This window comes from Bradysia coprophila, chromosome II, assembly GCF_014529535.1.
Source record: "Bradysia coprophila strain Holo2 chromosome II, BU_Bcop_v1, whole genome shotgun sequence".
NCBI classification, from domain to species: Eukaryota; Metazoa; Arthropoda; class Insecta; order Diptera; family Sciaridae; genus Bradysia; species Bradysia coprophila.
The window spans coordinates 9,367,870-9,388,700 of record NC_050735.1 but is presented as its reverse complement, the minus strand read 5'-3'; positions in this window follow the sequence as shown (position 1 = coordinate 9,388,700).

Sequence of the window (20,831 nt, the reverse complement as noted above, 5' to 3'; positions counted from 1 at the left end):
ACACAAGAGTGTGCAAGTGTTAACTACTATCATCTCTGATGCGGGGTCATGAACTTCCTTTTATCATCACTTCTGACGCCAATTTATGTACTTTTAACCTCATTCGGTAGTATAATTTCTATAATTGTACCTTTTTTTTACTAAATCGAGTATTAATTGGAAGTGATTCTGTTATCTGAAACCAGAGTCTATTTTCACTTCAAATCAAACACGTTGAGATTGGTAGCCTCTATGATGTGTCAATTACGTTTCGCTACAGTTGTGCAAATTAATATTAGTATCAGTACCACTGTCGCCATGTGCCATGAAGTGGGATTTTTGAACGGCATATTAATGCAAAACGTCGACAGACGTATTTAAATTTCTCTCAGATCGAAACAGTGGTCAAACGTTTTACGACTAATTTCCAGTCTTTATTTACCTTACAAGGTAAAACAATATTGTATGTAACAACATATATATGAAATCGGAGACCTTAGGTAGGCTTTGACCTTTTATTAAAATTACTTTACAATTTCACAACGAGGTACACTACAAATTCTTGCAAAATTCAACGTAACAAGCCCTGCTACCACAGACAAAACATAATTATATAAGTGGCCTTGCACAATTAACTGTATCGCTTATCATAACAAATGTTGTGAGGGATTCTTTTGAAAAGCAGCCGACCGAAATCGGACACATTTTCCAGTGGATTTTTTCATATGTACCCAGAAAGGTATTCGTCCCTAGAATTCATATCCACTTTCAAAAAAATTCTTCGAAGCTTGTGAAACTGAAAACATGCACCTTTCTTACAGAAATTTCTCCAGTTCAGTCGCATTTTTCGTCAAAAATTTGAAAGTTGAGGTAACAGAGCTGTTTTCTACAATGAAAAGGCGGAAATACTTGAATTTCTCTTGATTTTGAGAATATTTATTGTGCTGATGTAAAGGACAATTGCAAATGGGACGTTGAACTTTTGATATTTTTTGTATTTAGATTAAGAATGTTATTGTAAACAAGAAAATGCTCTACACTATTGCCGAATTTTCAAGTTTTATACTTTTAATTTATATTTCAATTACTACTACGACCCAAATTCAACCAAAAAGCAAACCTTTTTCGTGAGAGAATTAAGAAAAAATGACATGAGAAGAAAAGAGAGTCATATGGAGACGTATAGTCTTTTGTATGTTTGACTGATTTTTGAAAATCAGAAAACAATTAATTAAAAATATAAATGTTTATAATTTTACGGTAGTTGCTTAGAATTACGTTGTCTACCGAAATTATGGAAACTTCAGTCCCCCATTGTGGGAAATGTGACCAAATGGTTGAGTTTTTCTCAGTAATTAGATAGCCATTTCGGAACGCAACTGTCACCTTTGTACAATTTTAAAGTAAATACTAACCTTCAAAATTTAAAGATAAAGGAAATGTGGGAATAGTAACAAAAGTGGCTTTTTGCGCCGGATGATAATAATTCGACGTTTTTCGTCACAACAACAAAGCGAATTAGTAATATACACACATAGAATTTTGAAAACCGCCGCATTTTCTGTTTCAGTGTTTTAGATGAGTTTCTTCTCGAGTTTTTTTGCGAATTTTGCATGTATTTTTATATATAAAAATAGATGCAAAATTCGCAAAAAACCAGTAAATCACAAAACAGAAATTGTGTCGGTTTTCAAAATTCCGCGAGTGTACGATGAATGGAGCTCGCTTAACTACGATTTTTTTTTAGTTTAATCCAATTTCGTATTTTTATGGTTTACTCGCTATTTCCCGCAACCCTTTCAGTGAAAACGTGAATGTGATTGAGAAATAAATAAATAAATAGAATCAAAAATAGAATGTTTACAAAAAAAATACTCTTTCAGAATGCTTTAGACGTTGATTATCAACATCAAAGTTCATGTACAAGCTACAGCTTATCGAAAATTGATAGAACGAATGAATGCGACTTAAATGTAGTCTGTTTTGACTAAAAAAAAGTCGCTAAAACGGTTTCGACAAAAAATCGACGTAGTAAAATAGTATATATTTAGCTAACCTGATCACCCCAACACATTTTTTCTTTGTGACGAAATTATTTTAGAGTCGAAGAATGTACAGCTTAGGGGTTGTTCATAAATAACGTAACGTAAATTCAGGATTTGTCGCGGAAAATGTTTGCAAAAAATGCGTGTGAGCTTTTCGTTGACGCTTTTGATAGTTCAATTTGCCCTCTTAATTAAGAAGGAAAACACATACCAATAAACATTTCGTATTTCATGTTGGGACCACATATTTTACGTAATTTTGTTTGAAATTTCCTCTCTAGGTATAATTACTCTTAGGTTTGTATCGGGACGATTAATGTATCGGATGGATTAGGTTTATCTCCGCTCTCATCGAGTTCAGATGTCAGTAAAATAATAATTATGGAGGAATTGCTTGGTTCATTACTTCTTCCCTCATACCACCTAAATATCTAACGAATATGCTATCGCCACCGGGTGCCAATAGTCTCTTTATAATACTGTGGCTAATGGCAAAGGGTGCCAATAGTCTCTTTATTAATACCAGGTGCCAATAGTCTCTTTATTATACTAATGCTAATCGCACCCGGTGCCATTAGCCACAGTATTATAAAGAGACTATTGGCACCGGGTGCCACTAGCCACAGAAAAATGAAGTGACTATTGGCACCCGGAAAAACAATTTACAATTTCCCTAAGATCGAACAAACTCAGGATCGATTAGCATTAGTATAATAAAGAGACTATTAGCACCTGATGCCATTAGCCGCAGTATAATAAAGAGACTATTCAGATGTCAGTAAAATAATAATTATGGAGGAATTGCTTGGTTCATTACTTCTTCCCTCATACCACCTAAATATCTAACGAATATGCTATCGCCACCGGGTGCCAATAGTCTCTTTATAATACTGTGGCTAATGGCAAAGGGTGCCAATAGTCTCTTTATTAATACCAGGTGCCAATAGTCTCTTTATTATACTAATGCTAATCGCACCCGGTGCCATTAGCCACAGTATTATAAAGAGACTATTGGCACCGGGTGCCACTAGCCACAGAAAAATGAAGTGACTATTGGCACCCGGAAAAACAATTTACAATTTCCCTAAGATCGAACAAACTCAGGATCGATTAGCATTAGTATAATAAAGAGACTATTAGCACCTGATGCCATTAGCCACAGTATTATAAAGACAATAGTGCCAATAGTCTCTTCCAATATCTAAAAGATTTTCAGCTCTTTATACCCCCTTATAAATATCGTTAAACTTACGTATAATATTCTTCTCCTTTAATATTTATCTAATCTTAAGATAACTTCAACGAAGAAAATTAACTAAATTGTTTCTACCTATAAGACTTAGACAGGATTCAATATTCCAGCAACTCTTTGAACTTTTTGAATACGGAAATTACTTTAATTGCAAAATATAAACCACTTCGATAGCACACAGAAGCGAACTTAACTTCAGATATGCATATCTTTTGCCGCCGCAAAAGACTTTCAAATCTTCTATTCAATATCATTGCTGTGGTTAGCTGGTTTAGTTTATACCTGAATGCTGCTTATAGCGAACACAACTTTAAAATAGTTTAACTCTACGAAAGTAATTTCATTTCAATTAAAATATTGTCAAAGTGTGTCTTTGCGTTGTTATTATGTTCAGAATTTCGTTCAAAATTATCGATGCGTCGTGCCACGTGCAATATTTGTGCAACTGGAATTTTACTTTATATAGTTATTCGAATAAAGAAATAGTTATTTTCCTAACTAATATTGAAATATAACTTCGTCGCGTAGCGAAGAAATGAAAAACGTTGTTAACAGCGGCTAACAACTATAACCCAGACACTTTCGAGAATCTTGAATATATCCAATCCACATTACATTCCACATTTTTGGCAGTTGTCAAAAGTACCATATCTGCATATATTAGCGGGCTCATTATCAAATACCGAATAAATTTGCTTCAAGTCAAGTTCAATTTTTGCATTGATCAATTAGTTTTGGTGATTATTCTAGTATTTATTACGCACGACATTTTCAATTTTCATTTCTTTTATTCTTTCGATTAAATTTTTGTATTTTAAAGAAATTCTTTTTATTATTCATTCACACAGAAAAAGTAATGAAAAATTAAAATTTCTGCGAGATGAATGTACCTTTTCTTCATCATAAATCAATGGCTTCGATGTGATTTTGACAATTGCCATTTCAATCAAGGTTCTGAAAAAACAGGTTAAGACACCCACGAAGGCGGGTGACAATCGACATCTGGTGCGACAAAATACCTTCATACGATTCTTGTTACATAAATAGCTATTATGACATCGAGTGAAATATATCTAACAACGAGATGTGATGTCCTTGGTATATCATATATTCTGAAAATATATGTATAAATTAAGTGCACAATTACAGCATGCAGTACATAATAGACAGTTTGCGCAAATGACGTACAAGTTATACGTCGACTTATAAATATAAACTTATAAGTTATATGTAAGTCAGTTATTATAAGTTATAAGTAAGGTGGTTATAAGTCATTAGTTATAAGTCGACTACTTGTAAGGTCATAGTACATTTTCTACCTTGGTGTATATTTCGAGAATAACTTCGTATGTACAATTGTATATAACGAGCGCCAGCGAGTGTATATACAATTGTACATAAGAAGTGATTCGAGAAATATACACCAAGGTAGAACAATGTTTTATCTCCTGCAAGCTGATATTTCATACATTAGCGAAATAACCACAAAAATTTGGATTTAAAATTAATTAATTAGGCATGTTGTTTTAAAACGCATTCACAACAAAAAAAACATCATACAGAGAATCCTCTATTTACTTACTCACACACATATACTATCCAACTCAACATTTCGTTCAAATCACATCATTCCGACTACTCTGATTATTTGATCGATATGGAAGTGACTAACGAACCACTACCGACACCAATTGCATGTGATTAGTTGGCGTAGTGGTCAGCATGTTTGGTTGATATGCTGCTGGTCCCGTGTTCGCTTCCGCCGTTCGGCGATTTTATTTTTTTTCAAATATGTAGATGGAAAGTAAATTTACCCTAGGTGGGTTATGTGTGAATTATCCAATCGTATAGGCTGTGGTTATGTATGTGTTTGTGTTTATATGCAGAAACGCGTAATGTATGAAATATCAGCTTGCAGGAGATAAAATTTATAAGTGCTTAAGTTTATACGTGAAACCATTAAACGTCAAAGGTTTATACGTCATACGTCTCTAAGTGATAAGTCCATAAGTGGTCACGATAAACCATATGAATGAATTTTTGGTTGTTGATGAGCGTGAATGAAAATTCTTTGTTTTGTCTCGAATCGCTCAATTTTGGTTGATTTTATTGCCAAATATTTCGCCTACACATCGTAGGCATTATCAATGGCTAGAAACACAATCAAATTTCCTTACAATTAATATCACACGGGAATTAGAACAATTTTACCTTGAATTATTAATAAATTCTGATTGGAATTTCGTCTAAGTTTACGTTACACTTGCTATTTGTTTACTATCAACATTATAGGTTGACACATTATCACAGCTGATTTTCTCCCCTTTTCAGAGGGTTTACATGACAGGACTTTTCTGGAAGATTTTTTCATCGACTGGTCTCTTTCGGATTATCCTTAAGAACATTAGATGATGTTACTGTAAGCAACAGGAAGGTACTGGCTGTCTTGTTGTCTATTCAGATTCGATGCCGTTTTTTTTGATTGCTATACTTTCCATATGAATGAAATATATAAGTACGATATTATGTACGATATACACGCGCCAGGCAATGATTTATAAACATCTTCGTTGCTCTATTACGTTTAAAAAAGTGACAGAATTCTATTACCTTTTCATTAGTATTATTCGCTCCGGTCAAAGGTGTACACATTAAAACTGGTTATTAGGACCTGACATATTGCCTTCGTACACCTAGCTTTCAAATCAAAGGGAAAATCCATTTTCTGACAATAACCTTAAGAATAGATGAAAAATGGGAAAATTTACTGGTAATTGTGGGTCATAATTTATGATTATTTGTTGTTTGATCTTGTTTTCTGTTAGTAAATATCCTGACATCATTGTGCAATCGAAACATAATATTACCAAAAAATTATTGGATTTTCGGAATGTTCGGCATTTTTCCGTTTTCGCAAAGATGATATAATAAAACTCACCACAAAGTTGTGTCATTACTTATGGACTTATCACTTATGACGTATAAACCTCTGACTTTTAACGGTTTGACATATAAATTTAAGAACTTATAAATTTGACTTTATAAGTACAATTGTTAAAAGTTTCATATATGCAGAATGAGCACCAGCTGGATCTACTAACACACACTTATTGTATGATAAGCAATCAAAACACATTCTTAACAATGTGTTTGCTTCATTCATACGTGTTATGTGCGCGTAGATGACGTTAACGTAGAAATGCACTGTGGGTAGGTTGTCTTTGAATTGTAAACAATACAAAGTGTTTTTGTTTGTACACCAGCTGGTGATATTCAGCTGGTACTCATTCTGCACATAGGAAACTTTTAGCAATTGTAATTGTAGTCGACTTATAACTTATAACCACCCTACTTATAACTTATAACTGACTTACTTATAATTTATAAGTTCATATTTATAAGTCGACGTATAACTTATACGTCATTTGCGCAAACTGTCTAATAAAATAATAAAATGACATCCAATGACCAAAAAATTTGTTAAAAATAAAGAGTTCGGACATTGATTGAATTCGAATCATTTATTATTAATACAAAAAATCTGTTCTGACATTGTATCGATGTTTCTTGCGAATGTTTTATCTGTATTCTGTCATGAAATGTTTGTGGCGCAAGTCCACAGAGAACAGAAGGAACCGATGGTCGTTCAAAACTATAATCGAGAGAAATTACGGCAAGTCAATTGTTAATTTCAATTTTAAATAACTATTACATGACTAGGGATAAAAAGATGAAAAGTAGAGTTTTCGTGTGAATTTTGTTAATCCAAGGCGTAGCCGAGGTCAATAAACACATGAAAAGTAGACTTTTTATTTTTATCCCGAGTTATGTAATGGAGTTTACATACTGAGGGCGTCGAAAGTAGTGCTTGAAACTTGAAAAGGACGGTTTTTGACGCATGTAAAAAATATGACATCTTTACTTCGGTTAATGTATTCATCTAAAGAAAGTTTTCGTTTTCATAAGCTACGCTGTGCTGTTCGAAGCACTTGCGATACAACCTAAATTTATGGGTTTTCTTTCGATCGAAATAATCCGATGCAATAAAAGAAAAGTCAAAGTCATGGGAATAGCGAACAAATAGAAAAATAAGCTCTAGTTGTGTGTAATACATAAACATTTGTCACAATACACAGCAGCGACCATTCATTTTCCATTTTATTTCTCTTTAACTACAGAAAAACGAGCATTTTTCGTCTGATGACATATCAGTAAAAAAGTTATGACAACGATAATTCTCACTTTTCGGTTTCGAGTTCTGGAATTACGTATATACGTGTTGTGTGTGGTTGCTTTTTGTTCGGCAGGGAGCTTCTGTTCAGCTTGAAAGTTTATTGTTTTCGAAATAAAATGGTAATTTGTTGTAACTACGAAAATTTTGATTTAATTTTTCGAGAATGTTGCCCATTTAGTTTATTGTGTCACATGGAAATAACGACTACAAAAACCTAGTAATTTACCTGGCGGCTGAATTATACGATGACAGGATGTTTATTTTTTTTCTCGATGTTTATGATTCGCTTCAATACGTACGTAATTCAAGCCATTCTTTGGTGAAACTGATTCCCATACATTATCAGATTATTCCACTGCACTGATGAAAGTATCTGAGAGGCATGTATGTACAGTGTACATTGTACACTAGTGCGTAAAAAAGACGTTTGTAAAGTAAAGATCGCACTGTCGTACTTAGAATCTTGTTCCCTAACTATAATTGTACACGCTAACTTCGGATTTGTTTCAGAATACCAATTTTACCAACACCTCCACACATTTCAAAAACCATTTATCATCGAATTCCATACAACATTTTACTAACCACCTGGCCAAAAAATGAAGATTCTGTCCACTAAAATTCCAGAGCACAGAATGTTCACATTCTGTTTACAAAAGAAATTCAGGTGTACAGAGTGTTCACATTCTGTACACGGAAAAAGTCAGGCGTACAGAGTGTTCACATTATGTGTACACAACTCAAAATGTGCACAGAAACCAAGAACATGTGAACAAATGATACACAGTTCGAGTACAGATGTGAACTATTTTGAGCACGAACTGTGAATTTTTCACATTTTGTTAATATTTTGTGAACAGAAGTCGATTCTAATTTATCGTTTTACTTATATAAGTGAAGGCAACGAAAATTTTACATTTCGCAAAAAGTGACGAAAAGTAGAGCTGTCCGCTGCCTTTATTGCAAAAAACGTTGTATACAACTCGATGATAAATGCTTTTTAGCCCCGTACGAAGTACTGGGGGCTTATAAGATTAATATGCCGTTTGTAACACGTCGAATTGGAAGCAGACAGTAAGGGCAAAGCATTTGGTTATGTTCATAGACTACGAATCCGCAATAAAAAAAATGTCCGTCACAACCTTTTTTCAAAATTCTTTTTTTCCCTGATTGGTATCGACAAAAGGAAGGTCAAGTTCGAAAATGGGCATGGTAGGGTCCCCTTCCAGAGCTAGGGCCCTATAGGTGTTTTTCAGTCTTTCGACGATATCTACCGAAATACGCACGCAATAGCTGCTTGTGATATATCAAATGAAAGGTATTGACGAGAACATTGCTGAACATTGTTTTTGGGTAAGATGCAACGTGGGCTTGTTGGGAGGGCTCAAAGGTCGGTACTCGGCCCTAAGTGTTTTTTGCACATAAATCGAGTAAATCTCATCCGATTTTGCTCGATTTAGTTTTTTATGGAAGGTAATTGAATACCGAAAAGAACGTGGCGAAAAAAGTTTCAAATTTGGGCCCTTGGACTACGCGGCCCTAAGTGTTCTTTGCACATAAATCGAGTAAATCTCATCCGATTTTGCTAGTTTTTGTTTCATTTGAGAGATAATTGAATGCCGAATAGAATGATGGCAAAAAAAGTTTTAAATTTGGGTCCTTGGACTAAGGCCGCTACTCGGCCCTAAGTGTTTTTTGCACATAAATCGAGTAAATCTCATCCGATTTTGCTAGTTTTTGTTTCGTTTGAGAGATAATTTAATACCGAAAAGAACGTGGCGAAAAAAGTTTCAAATTTGGGCCCTTGGACTAAGGCCGCTACTCGGCCCTAAGTGTTTTTTGCACATAAATCGAGTAAATATCATCCGATTTTGCTAATTTTTGTTTTATTTGAGAGGTAATTGAATACCCAATGGAAAGTTGGCAAAAAATTTTGGATTTCTAAAATAATATCGTACAGTGAACGACGTCTCAAATGTCTCACTGTCATTTTTTTCAGAGAATGTCATTGTGAATTTGCAATGACACAATAAAATTCTCAGAAAAATTTGACAGTGAGACATTTGAGATGTCGTTCACTGTAAATTGTTGGTTTTATTTGAGAGGTACTTCGTACGGGCTTTCGTAATTGCGCTCTGCGCAATTTTAAAAATGAACACTTTCAGTTAATTTGACCATGCCCAACTTGACTTGCATTTTGGTAACAGACGCATTAGAGGGTTGTAGACGTATTAGGGTTCCGGGCGTATTACGGCTACGGACATATTATGGTTACGGAAGAAATAGGATTACGGGTCGTACGGGGCTAAGTCGCAGCAAACGCTCCGACTGTTCTGATGCCTTGTTTAAAAAGCATTTATCACTCTGTTGTATAAATAACTATTTCGTCATTGAGTTGAGAAAATATTTGTAACAACCCTAGGATTGTACAGTTCTTTTGTTTTCTTTAGGTCGGGAATATAATAATTTATGCAGCTAGTTGCGAAAAGTGGTAGTTTTTGTCACTAAATGTGATGTGACCACATCGTGTGACAATAAATACAACTTTCGCAACGTGTTGCATACAACGTTTTCTGCAACCAGCTGCGAAAAATTAACTTTTCAAATGCAAAACATAACTGTACCTTTAACATACATTCTACTGTATGAACGAAATATTGTATGAACAATCCAGTAGACTGCATTTATGTACGCTTCAAAAATTGGTTCACTGCGATTATATATCTCAATAGCCAAATGGTTAGTGATGTTGCTCGATGAGCATTGGGTTTTGCTGTCGGTGGTTCGAAATTTGGTCAGGGCAGAATTTTTTTTTACGGTTAATGGTTCACATGTTCAGAAGGAGTGGAAGTAAATCCATTTCACCACTAGTGACGAAAAGCATATATGAAAATCCATTTCACCACTAGTGGTGAAAATAAAACGTAGAAAACCAGAGAAAAAAAGACCATTCAATCGCCACCCAAATCACGCATAAAAAGTTCAGTTTACGCTGCTCAGTTGCAGAAACGTTGTTTATCATAGAATTGCCGATCCCGGCTTCACCTCAGATCAATAAACCTAGACAAGAACTGAACTTTTAAGCTTTATAACTTAAGTAAATAGCTCGAAAATAATAATTTCCTAAAAAGCGTTACAGTTGACAGGCCTTCGAAAATGTCATCAGTAGTTTTACGAACTCAATAGACAATAATATCAATTTTCATCATTTGACGGATCGATCAGATCGATATGATTTGTTATCGTGACGAATTTATATGCTTGCTTGCAAGGTCTGGCTAATACTGTCTTTTATAGCAAACCACATATTCTTAACAAAAAATAAGTAAAAGGATTGAAGTCAATATCTTCAAACACTTCAAATGAAGTAATATGGGATACAATTTATTACTTTTCTTCATAAAAAGACTGCTGTCACTGAATTACTTTTTCATGAACAAACTTCACTGCTGTGACATTTCATAGGAATGAATCAACGTGAAGTTTTTACACAAAAAAATAGTCCAGTTAGATTGTACTGGAGGACGCCAGCATTTTTCGACGAAAACGATAATGCCCCACAATAACAGTAATTCCCAACAATAATGCCCCGTCAAAAATGGCGACCATTGTGAATGCATTCACATGGACTAGTCAATTTTCTATGTATTTTTGATTTTTATGCTAAAAGTTCGTCCGGATCTATATTTTATCACAGCAATCCGTAGATCTAATCTGTAGCGAGCTAGCGACTTTGAGCTGGAAAAAATCTATTCATTTTACAACGCGCTGTACGACAACAAACATCATGTGTTCCGCTTGCAGGTTAAGCACGTGTTTGTTGTGTAGTGGATGATGTTTGTCGTCGAACAGCGCGTTGTAAAGTGAATAGTTTTTTTCCAGCTCATTGTCGCTAGCTCGCTACAAATTAGATCTACGGATTGCTGTGATAAAATATAGATCCGGACGAACTTTTAGAATAAAAATCAAAAATAAATAGAAAATTGACTTGTCCATGTGAATGCATTCACAATGGTCGCCATTTTTGACGGGGCATTATTGTTGGGAATTACTGTTATTGTGGGGCATTATCGTTTTTGTCCAAAAAAGCTGGCGTCCTCTACTATAAAAAAATGTGGCGCCTCTACAGGCCAACCGACTAGGCGAATAGAACCAATAGTAAAGCTGCTGACATGCTTGGCTTTTCGGGAAAGGTTAATAGTCAAGCAAAAACTCCTTACGACAAAATCTCGTGCAAAGTATTGACATAAGAACTAAGAAATATCATCAGTGAATGATAAAATTCCAAAATATCGATAAAATTATCGAGTAATTATCGATCATCGATGATTATCTATTATTGATGAAACCTTCGATTGATATATAATTCACGGCATAAGGGCGCCTTCCATTTCAAAACATAGTGCATATTTTCAACGCACAGTTTTTGACGTCAGATTTTTCGTCCATAAATGCCGAACCATAACGCTAATCCTAAATCCTGACCATAAAGGCAAATGTCAAACAATAAAGGCAAATGTAAAAATAATTAAATTTCGACTCGATGGATTCTGATCAAACAAAATGCCACTGTGTAGTGCATGATCTCAGGATTCCGACAAAGCCATTAGTTTTCCAATCGGAACAACATCTCCTGAGAGATAAGACTTTGATAAAGTTAAAATTTTACACATTGATCACGTCATGATTTTAAAGTCTTATCGCTCGGCATATAGAAGTCCGATTCAAAAACTAATTAGTTTTCCGGAGTCCTGAGATCACGCGCTACACACTGGCATTTTGTTTGATCAGAATCCGTCTAGTCGAAATTTAATTATTTTTGCATTTGCCTTTATCGTTTGACATTTGCCTTTATTGTCAGGATTTAGGGTTAGCGTTATGGTTCGGCATTTATGGACGAAAAACCTATTAGTTACATGAAGTCAGCGGTATTTTGTCGACAGGTAGTATAGACAAAGTTGGTAGTTGGAAAAATTAAAATTTTCGGTGGAATGATGGCGTGAATTGATATTGTATCAGGTAATACTTCCCTGAAACCGGGAAAAAAGCCCAGAGTACGAAATTCGCAACAATACGCCTTCCTTCCATTCAATATTGAGTAATAACCACTAACGGCTACCGGCGATTAGTTTACATTTTCTCATTATCAATAATGTACGAAACACTCGATTATGAACAATTGATAAACATTTGATTACGGTGGAAGAATTCTAGGAAGTTACATTTTCAACCATTACAATCCAATCGATGTTATTCTTTCCACATGCACTACCAACGTTACGACAGTTACTGTGTATGTATTATAACGTGTAAATCGCATATGGAATGAATAACGTCGATTGGATTGTAACTGTTGAAAATGTAACTTCTTATAATTCCGAGACTGTATCAATAACCGATTTCCATTCGATTAGCAACAATCGATACTTGATTATTTCTGATCATCGATAAAACATTCGATTGATATTGATTTCATCAATCAATTGATTTATCGAATTTTTGAAAATAGATATTTATGTCACAAGGCCTTGCAAGGCCCTTGCAAGGACGGAAAAGTTGAAAATCCGATACGAGATCGAGGTCAATTACCATGCAAAAACGTGACTTTTCATTTGAGAAGACCTCATGGATGCTGGATGTATGTGTAACGTAACTTACGTTATGAGAAAACGGGCGAAATATTGTCATACAAATATTTGAAAATAATTAAAACTCGGCATTCCTCAATTTTCTTTTTCTCTTCGTTTTGTGTTGTGATTCGTGTGGGCTGTATTTCCGATATTTCGTTGTTCGTGTCTTCTTATCTACAGGATATATATCGCTGTTTAATAAAGCATGCAATTCATCAAATTAAGCAAGTGCATTTAATTTGCAAATGAATAATGTTAAATCAAATAAGATGTTGAATTCCTAAAGAAAAGTTTTCATAAAACTAAAGAAAACTGAACACAGAACACACATAATAGTCGTCCTGCACCCATGCATATTTAATAATTCGATTTATGTAATCTTTAATCTTTAGATGAAACACACACACTTACAGTTCAACAGCATACACTCTATATATTCAAAATCACAGTACAAGTTGGTACATGGGCCGAAGCGCTTGAGTAGATCGGCATAATGTAGTGCATATTCCTCTATGCGGTTTCAGGGCAGATAAGACGTGTACTTTATTATTCATAGGATCTCATATTCCTGTTAATATTTTATGAAAAGTAAGCTTTACCATGCATAGAGTTTGTTGACTGGAAAATATACAAACAGTGAATGGTTGATGATAGAAATACAAATTGCAAAGGGTGCCTTACACATTTGCGATGAGGGGAAAATAATAAACAAACAAACAAAAGGATAAGTTTGCTGTACGGAACAGATTTAGTAACTTTCATAATTAAAGTATACATTTCGACGAACCAATCATGTAATACGTGTATCGAGAGCACAGTCGATTTAAGATGAACTTTAGTGGCATTGTTGTTGTGATTCGATTTTAATCTGACGCCTTAAATTAATCGGAACGACCGAAGAATAACGTTGTCTTTGGGCCGATGGATAGACGCGCTTTGCACAAAATGTAATGAGTGAAGTTATGCTATCGCTATATAATAGACTGTATGTGTGAGAAGTGTAATTGGGTAGCATAACCCACGGCGATTTATTTTCTTCTATGAAACATTATCGTTCAACAATTCAACTCAACAGCATCACAGTTGTAACAACTTTGGCATACTGTTGTCTATTATGCATGTGTCCGACGTTAACGTTAACAGTTTTGTGTTCCTCATAGTGATAGTGAGCAATTTTGAACGGTATATTTTCTGTCAATATTGGCGACTAATGCTTAGTTTCCTCTTACCAAAAAAGTACTCCGTGTGCAGGGCCTATTATGTAGAATTAAATTTGCAAAAATTCGCACAAAATTCTTCACAAATTTGCAAAAAAATTTCAAAAAATAACTTCTACACACCTTCAAAGTCAAATTAATTGCTTTATTCACTTTAAATTGTACTATAACAAACAAAAGAACGCAAAGACTTGCAAAATGTGCTGAAAATGAAGCGTAAATTTGTGCAAATTTTTGTGAATTTTTGCAAATTTTGCGAATTAATTCTACATAATAGGCCCTGTCCGTGTGAGAGACAAAACCGATTTTTTTCAATTTTTCCTTTGTTTATTTGACAGCTCACTCTCTCACGGAGTAATTTTTGTTGAGTGGAATGGACACTTAACTCCAAGCGCAAACAATCCTTTTCCTTAGGCCGAGAACACACAAGCAATTTTGAGATTTGTAGTTTAACGGTGGTAAACGCAGCATAATCGTTGTTCTTTGCAACGGTTGAGCCTTCAGAAAGAAGGAAAAAATTTGCTTTTTGGTACCAACTTTTTTCTCTGTAGACTTGCATCACAAAAGCAGGGCTTACTTTAGAGAATTTTAATTCTGAAAATTCCGAAAATTAAAAAAAATTCCGAAAAAGTTCCTAACAATTCTGAAATAATTTTTCGGAATTTTTCAGAACTTTTTCGGAATTTTTTCAGAATTTTCAGAATTAAAATTCTCTAAAGTAAGCCCTGCACAAAAGTGCTGGGTTCATTTTGAATGTCAACTCGAAATGTGATCAGGAGTCATCATCGATAACAAGCTTTCATTCGCCGAACACATCAGCGTAACGATAAGGAAGGCGTAACAAATGCTTGGCAGACAATCATGGCAGACCGACCAGAAGAAATCTTAACGAGTGCAAACCGATTTTTTACTCATCGGCATATTCAACTAATGCCGAACAGAACGAACCGCCTAATAGAATATAAATCATCACGACAAGTACTTTCCAAGTTGTAACTTTTTCGATGATTCAATTAGGTCGTTTAAGAGTTCGGTCATGTGTATTGGAATGAATTTGGTCTTGAAGCAGTAGTGACTGGAACGGAAATATTATTTGCAATTTGAAATTTCTTTAAAAACCTTTTTTTGGATATTTGTAAATTAATAATTGATATGTTATTGGATCTAACGGTCTGTTTATTGATCAATAAACGAATAAATAACATCCAATAGCATCCAATGAATTCTGTTCAACTGCCTATCCCATACAAAAGTTAAATTTCGCATAAAAATGTACGAAAAATTAACCGAATGTATTCCACATGTAATGGCTCATTTTTGCAGAGGGCTCATTGCTATGTAATGTTCAACTTTCGCATTGAGCAGGCAGTAAATGTATTCACCGACTGAAAAGCTATATATAATGAGAGGCACGATTGTTGCCGTAATATAAGAAATTTAATGATATATCCTCACGTAAAATCAATTGAACAACAATTTCATATCATAAAAAGTTGTTGGTTGGTAACATACGTTCTTGGAAAGTACAATTTCGAGTTCAATAAACAACCAATATGACTAACGTCCACTTCATACCAAATTAAATAAGTGACCGTCTGTGTAGGGGATCATTTTGAGATAAATTAAATTTGCAATTTAGCTCACTGATCGATTGTTTTTCATAATCAACAAATCAATTTAGATTATGCAACAAGGTCCAAGGCCTTACTATGTCACCAGTATGGATTCCACAAATTCTACCCAAGCGACCCAAGCTTAATATAGGGCTCACCTAATAACCCCACAAAAATGAGTGTGGGACATTTTGGTCCTTGTCACTGCTACAAAAATTATGGAGCTTTTTCAATGAGAGTTCTTGTTAGTTTTCACATAAAAATGGATACGAATGAACAGTGGTCAGCAGAGAAAAAGCCACTCAATCGACAAAATTACAAAACTATAAGTGGCTGGACTGCACATTGCAAATGTTTTATGCACGAAATTGGGTCAAGCACTTCAAAGACATCCAGTGTTTATTTTACTACCATTTCGGGTTGAATCCGGAAATTAAACTGCGTTGTTATACATACAAATCCCATAATAATGAAAATGTTGTTCTTTTCTACTTTATTTTTTTGTTAAAGTAAATAAATGGCTGATATGTGTGTTGATATGTGTATATGCCCCAGAAAAAAAAACCCTCAGCTAGAATGTGATATTCGAAATGAAGGTTCCGAGCTACACTATTATGTGTAGCACATATTTTGTATCCATTCGATACTATAAATCGCATTCGATTTCGATGACATGAAATAAATGATAAGGAGGGGCCTGTGTATCAAACTGATGTTACATGGCTGTAACGTTTCGATATTTTTGCTGTGGATACAAAAGTATTTTCTTTCTTCCGAGCAACGAAATTCTTTTAAGCTCTGAATTGGATTTGTCCATACAATTTCATCGCTCAGTTTTAAGAGGGTATCCAGATCAAGGCGAATGTGATTTCAAGTCATTTATTACGACTATTTGGATTGCTTTTCAAACAACACATGGAGGAGACTTTTTGTTTAATTTTTTTATCCATTTTCTATTTGTTCAAAATACTAAATCATTTCAAGCGTTGTAATATGGTGGTGGAATTAGTCGGGCATGTACCAGTAGTGCGACACATATTGTTCTTTCATCCAGAAAAAAGTCTATCAATGAGAGGACAATACGTGTTCGACTACAGGTACATGTCCGGAGCGGAAACTGGTATGTTACTATCGACAATTACGCCGTGTTTGTCATTATGCCGTGTTTCTGCTTTGGAGCTTTCGAGAGCTTTGAGTTTTTTGCATTTCACGGAAATATTCCATTTTTCCGATTAAATTAAAAATTCGAAAGCTCTCAAAACTCAAACAATGGACACGGTGCTTTAGCCACGACCTGAATTATTTGGTAGCCTTATTTTTTGCGAATAAAATTATTATTCAATTGATGTCAGTGTTCAAATTCGATTTTCAGTTTACATTTAAAGGTTTTAATACACTTGATCTGACGAAGGCTATTACAAAAACTGTTATATTCGTACGTCGCTTGCTTTAAGACTGGATGATTATCAGGGCATCTTAAGTTTTCAGACAGACGAGTGTGATGCGAGTGAAACTCACGGCTTAGTCGAATATCGAAATTGTGCTTAGTGAGTCCATTCACAATTTTATGATATCGAATGATCGAATGGCGCATATCACACGGCTCCACAAAGTCATTCCAACGCAATTGACGTGAGAACTGCCAACTCGAACGATCTGAATAAATTCCGTCAAAACGAAAACACAATTCAAAAGCATCGCAAATAGAACCATGATATGCCACAACAAATTCAAAACAGAATGAATATGTATGACATCATCATTTGACAACTTGATGCGTTGTTTTCGTTTTGTTTCATTCGAATAATACGCTTCGTACAAACGTCAGAAGATCAGTATGACACAGACCAGATAACAGACAGTAAAGATTAGCTAGCTAAAACATTACCAATAGCAATTACGCGCGATAACATTACTCTTCTGTCATACGTCCATCCGTTTAACAAAAATACGCAACCTTTGTTCCGCTGACCAGTCCGTCGTAAACGAGAGATATTTGCGCAAATCTTTTAGACCAGAAGCGTATTCAATTCCGCTGTTCTACGGCTGCCCGAAGATCCATAAATAGAACATGCCATTCGGACCCGGATCAATGCACTAATTTTTTCACACTCAAAAATGTAAGAAACAGTGAAAAAACGATGTTTCAAATTAAATTTTGACTTTAGAGACGTTTTTGGACCGCCCTCCAAAAATTCGGGAATTAGGAAATTCTCTATAGCTTTCACTAACAAAATCACGAAATACTTGGTTCATTCTGACCAAAAAAGGTTAAAAACTGGAGCACCACAAATTTCCCCCCTCCTCCATCTTTTCTCGAAAACGACAAACAGCATGGCATCCGAACTTTTCTTTATCAGGACATCAAACTTTATCAGAAACCGTTGAGACATTCTGCGCACACAATGTTCTGTGGCCCTCGACTAAATCTATAGACACAAATATAATGACGGTGTAACACTTTAAAATTGTTAACCAATTATTTTGTGTTCGACTTTTTTGCGCTTCGCGTTCGGAACATCTTTAAACTGTGATGCTGTCTAAATACACTTATTGCATTTATAAAGTCATTCTGGATGAAATTCGAACTCAAGTCAAACAGAAATAATTGGATTTTCGAATGCAATTGGGAAAATAACACACAGTGCCTGTTAAACGACAAGTACTTCAAAACATTCATTACAATTGTACACAGTTGTCTCGAATCAATAAAATTCACGAATTGTGTCTATGTATATTGAAATTGCATAAAAGCATTTCCAATAAACATCAGTGAGTTCGAGTATAAAACGTACATGCAGATCGAACATGAAATTCATTTATTTTAACCTTCCAACTTTCATAGACGGCAAGTCTGTCAATTAGTATAGTTATTGAATCTGTTACTTCAACAATGATCTACGTGTGTTGTTTTGATTGTAATCGGAATGCGTGGCTTTATTGAAGTATTGAATTGAGTTGAAATTTCCTATTATCTTCCAGAGATAAACACAGCAACGGTAGTCGGACGATTTTCAAGACTTACTTGGGATGAAAATGTAGAAATGTACGATGTGTGATTAAACGTTCTGCTACACAAAACAAAACATCAATTTGTTACACCATTTTTCAAAACAAAAACAAAAGTGACAGTTCGGAGAAGAAATAGATATTTTCTCCGATGTCAAAACAAGAGGGCAGAAAATAGATATTTTCGTACTTGAACTGTTATCAGAAAAACCGTAATTTTATCGTAGCATTTTGAGTGAAGAATATAAGATTAATCACACCGCACAGATGAATAATTCTTTGTTCCTGAATCATAATGTACACTGCAGAATGTCTGAAGTTAGACGAAATTCAAACAAACAATGTAAATTATTTCATATTTGTCTTCTACGTTGCTCATAAAATACAGTGACTAGCCACCTGGCCAAAAAATGAAGATTCTGTCCACTAAAATTCCAGAGCACAGAATGTTCACATTCTGTTTACAAAAGAAATTCAGGTGTACAGAGTGTTCACATTCTGTACACGGAAAAAGTCAGGCGTACAGAGTGTTCACATTATGTGTACACAACTCAAAATGTGCACAGAAACCAAGAACATGTGAACAAATGATACACAGTTCGAGTACAGATGTGAACTATTTTGAGCACGAACTGTGAATTTTTCACATTTTGTTAATATTTTGTGAACAGAAGTCGATTCTAATTTATCGTTTTACCCGAAGGGAGACTATAGTGAATATACCTGAACTTACCTTTTACATTTTCCTTCCACAAACTTCGACCAAACTTCGAATTTTGGTGACAACCGAAAATTGTTGCTATGTAGCATTATGCACTTTTTGAAGAATTGTAAGATTTTCGTAATCTGCATGCACAGTCATAGGTGATTAAAATAGGAAACACTTTTCAGTGGAGATTTTTGCACCTGCTCAGTTCCAAACTATAGTTTACGAATTTAAATTTTTCAGCAAAATGTATCTAAACGTTTTGTTTGTGGTCAGAAAATGGCACAATATGCAAACACTATTTTTTGATAAACATTTTTTATTAAATTTTTCCAATATTTAAGAAAATAGGAAAATTTTTGAATTTATGTGCGAGAGTCAAAAATGAAATGCATGTAACTAACTCACTGCACCTCGGGAAATGACAAAAGTTCCAAATAAGGACGTAAGCTACTATTACTCACTACGCCCATGGGAAATGAATTTTAACGATCTTGCCAATGAAGTAATTTCTCATTTCCCAGGAACTTAGTGAATAAATTTTTTTTTTCATATGTCGGGGCCGAAAATGAGGGAGTTTTGAGATTTTTCTCTGGTTTTCGACCCCTTACATGAAAAATTTTTTGTGTATCTGTTTTGGACGATTGATTTTAGGCACTTTCGCATGTAGCCCGAATGAAGTGACTACAACTCGCGAAATTGCCTAAAAACAATCGTCCAAAACAGATACACAAATAAGTATTTTGTGCTTGAAAACTGAAATTCGAAAATGGATTTTCATATATATTTTTCCGGTCGCGATCAAGTGTGCATGCTTTGTTGTTGAAATGGCTGGTTTCGTCTCATTTCAGTTTTCAAGCACAAAAATCGCCTACTCGGCTCCGCACCGACTTTTCAACTTTTCATCACTCGTAACAAAATGTACTATTTCATACCTAGCACCCGAAAAGTACGACTTCGTCGCTTCATTCGATTCTCACACGCTGAAAAAGACTTATAGTCCTAGGTACGAAATGTACTATTACTTCATTTGTTCAACATAAATAAGACGCCCAGAGTCCTCAGTATTATGTGAGTTCTCACGTAGGCTATAATGTCATGCGAATGGAATTATGAAATCCAAGTCTTATTGTGAACAAAAGAAAA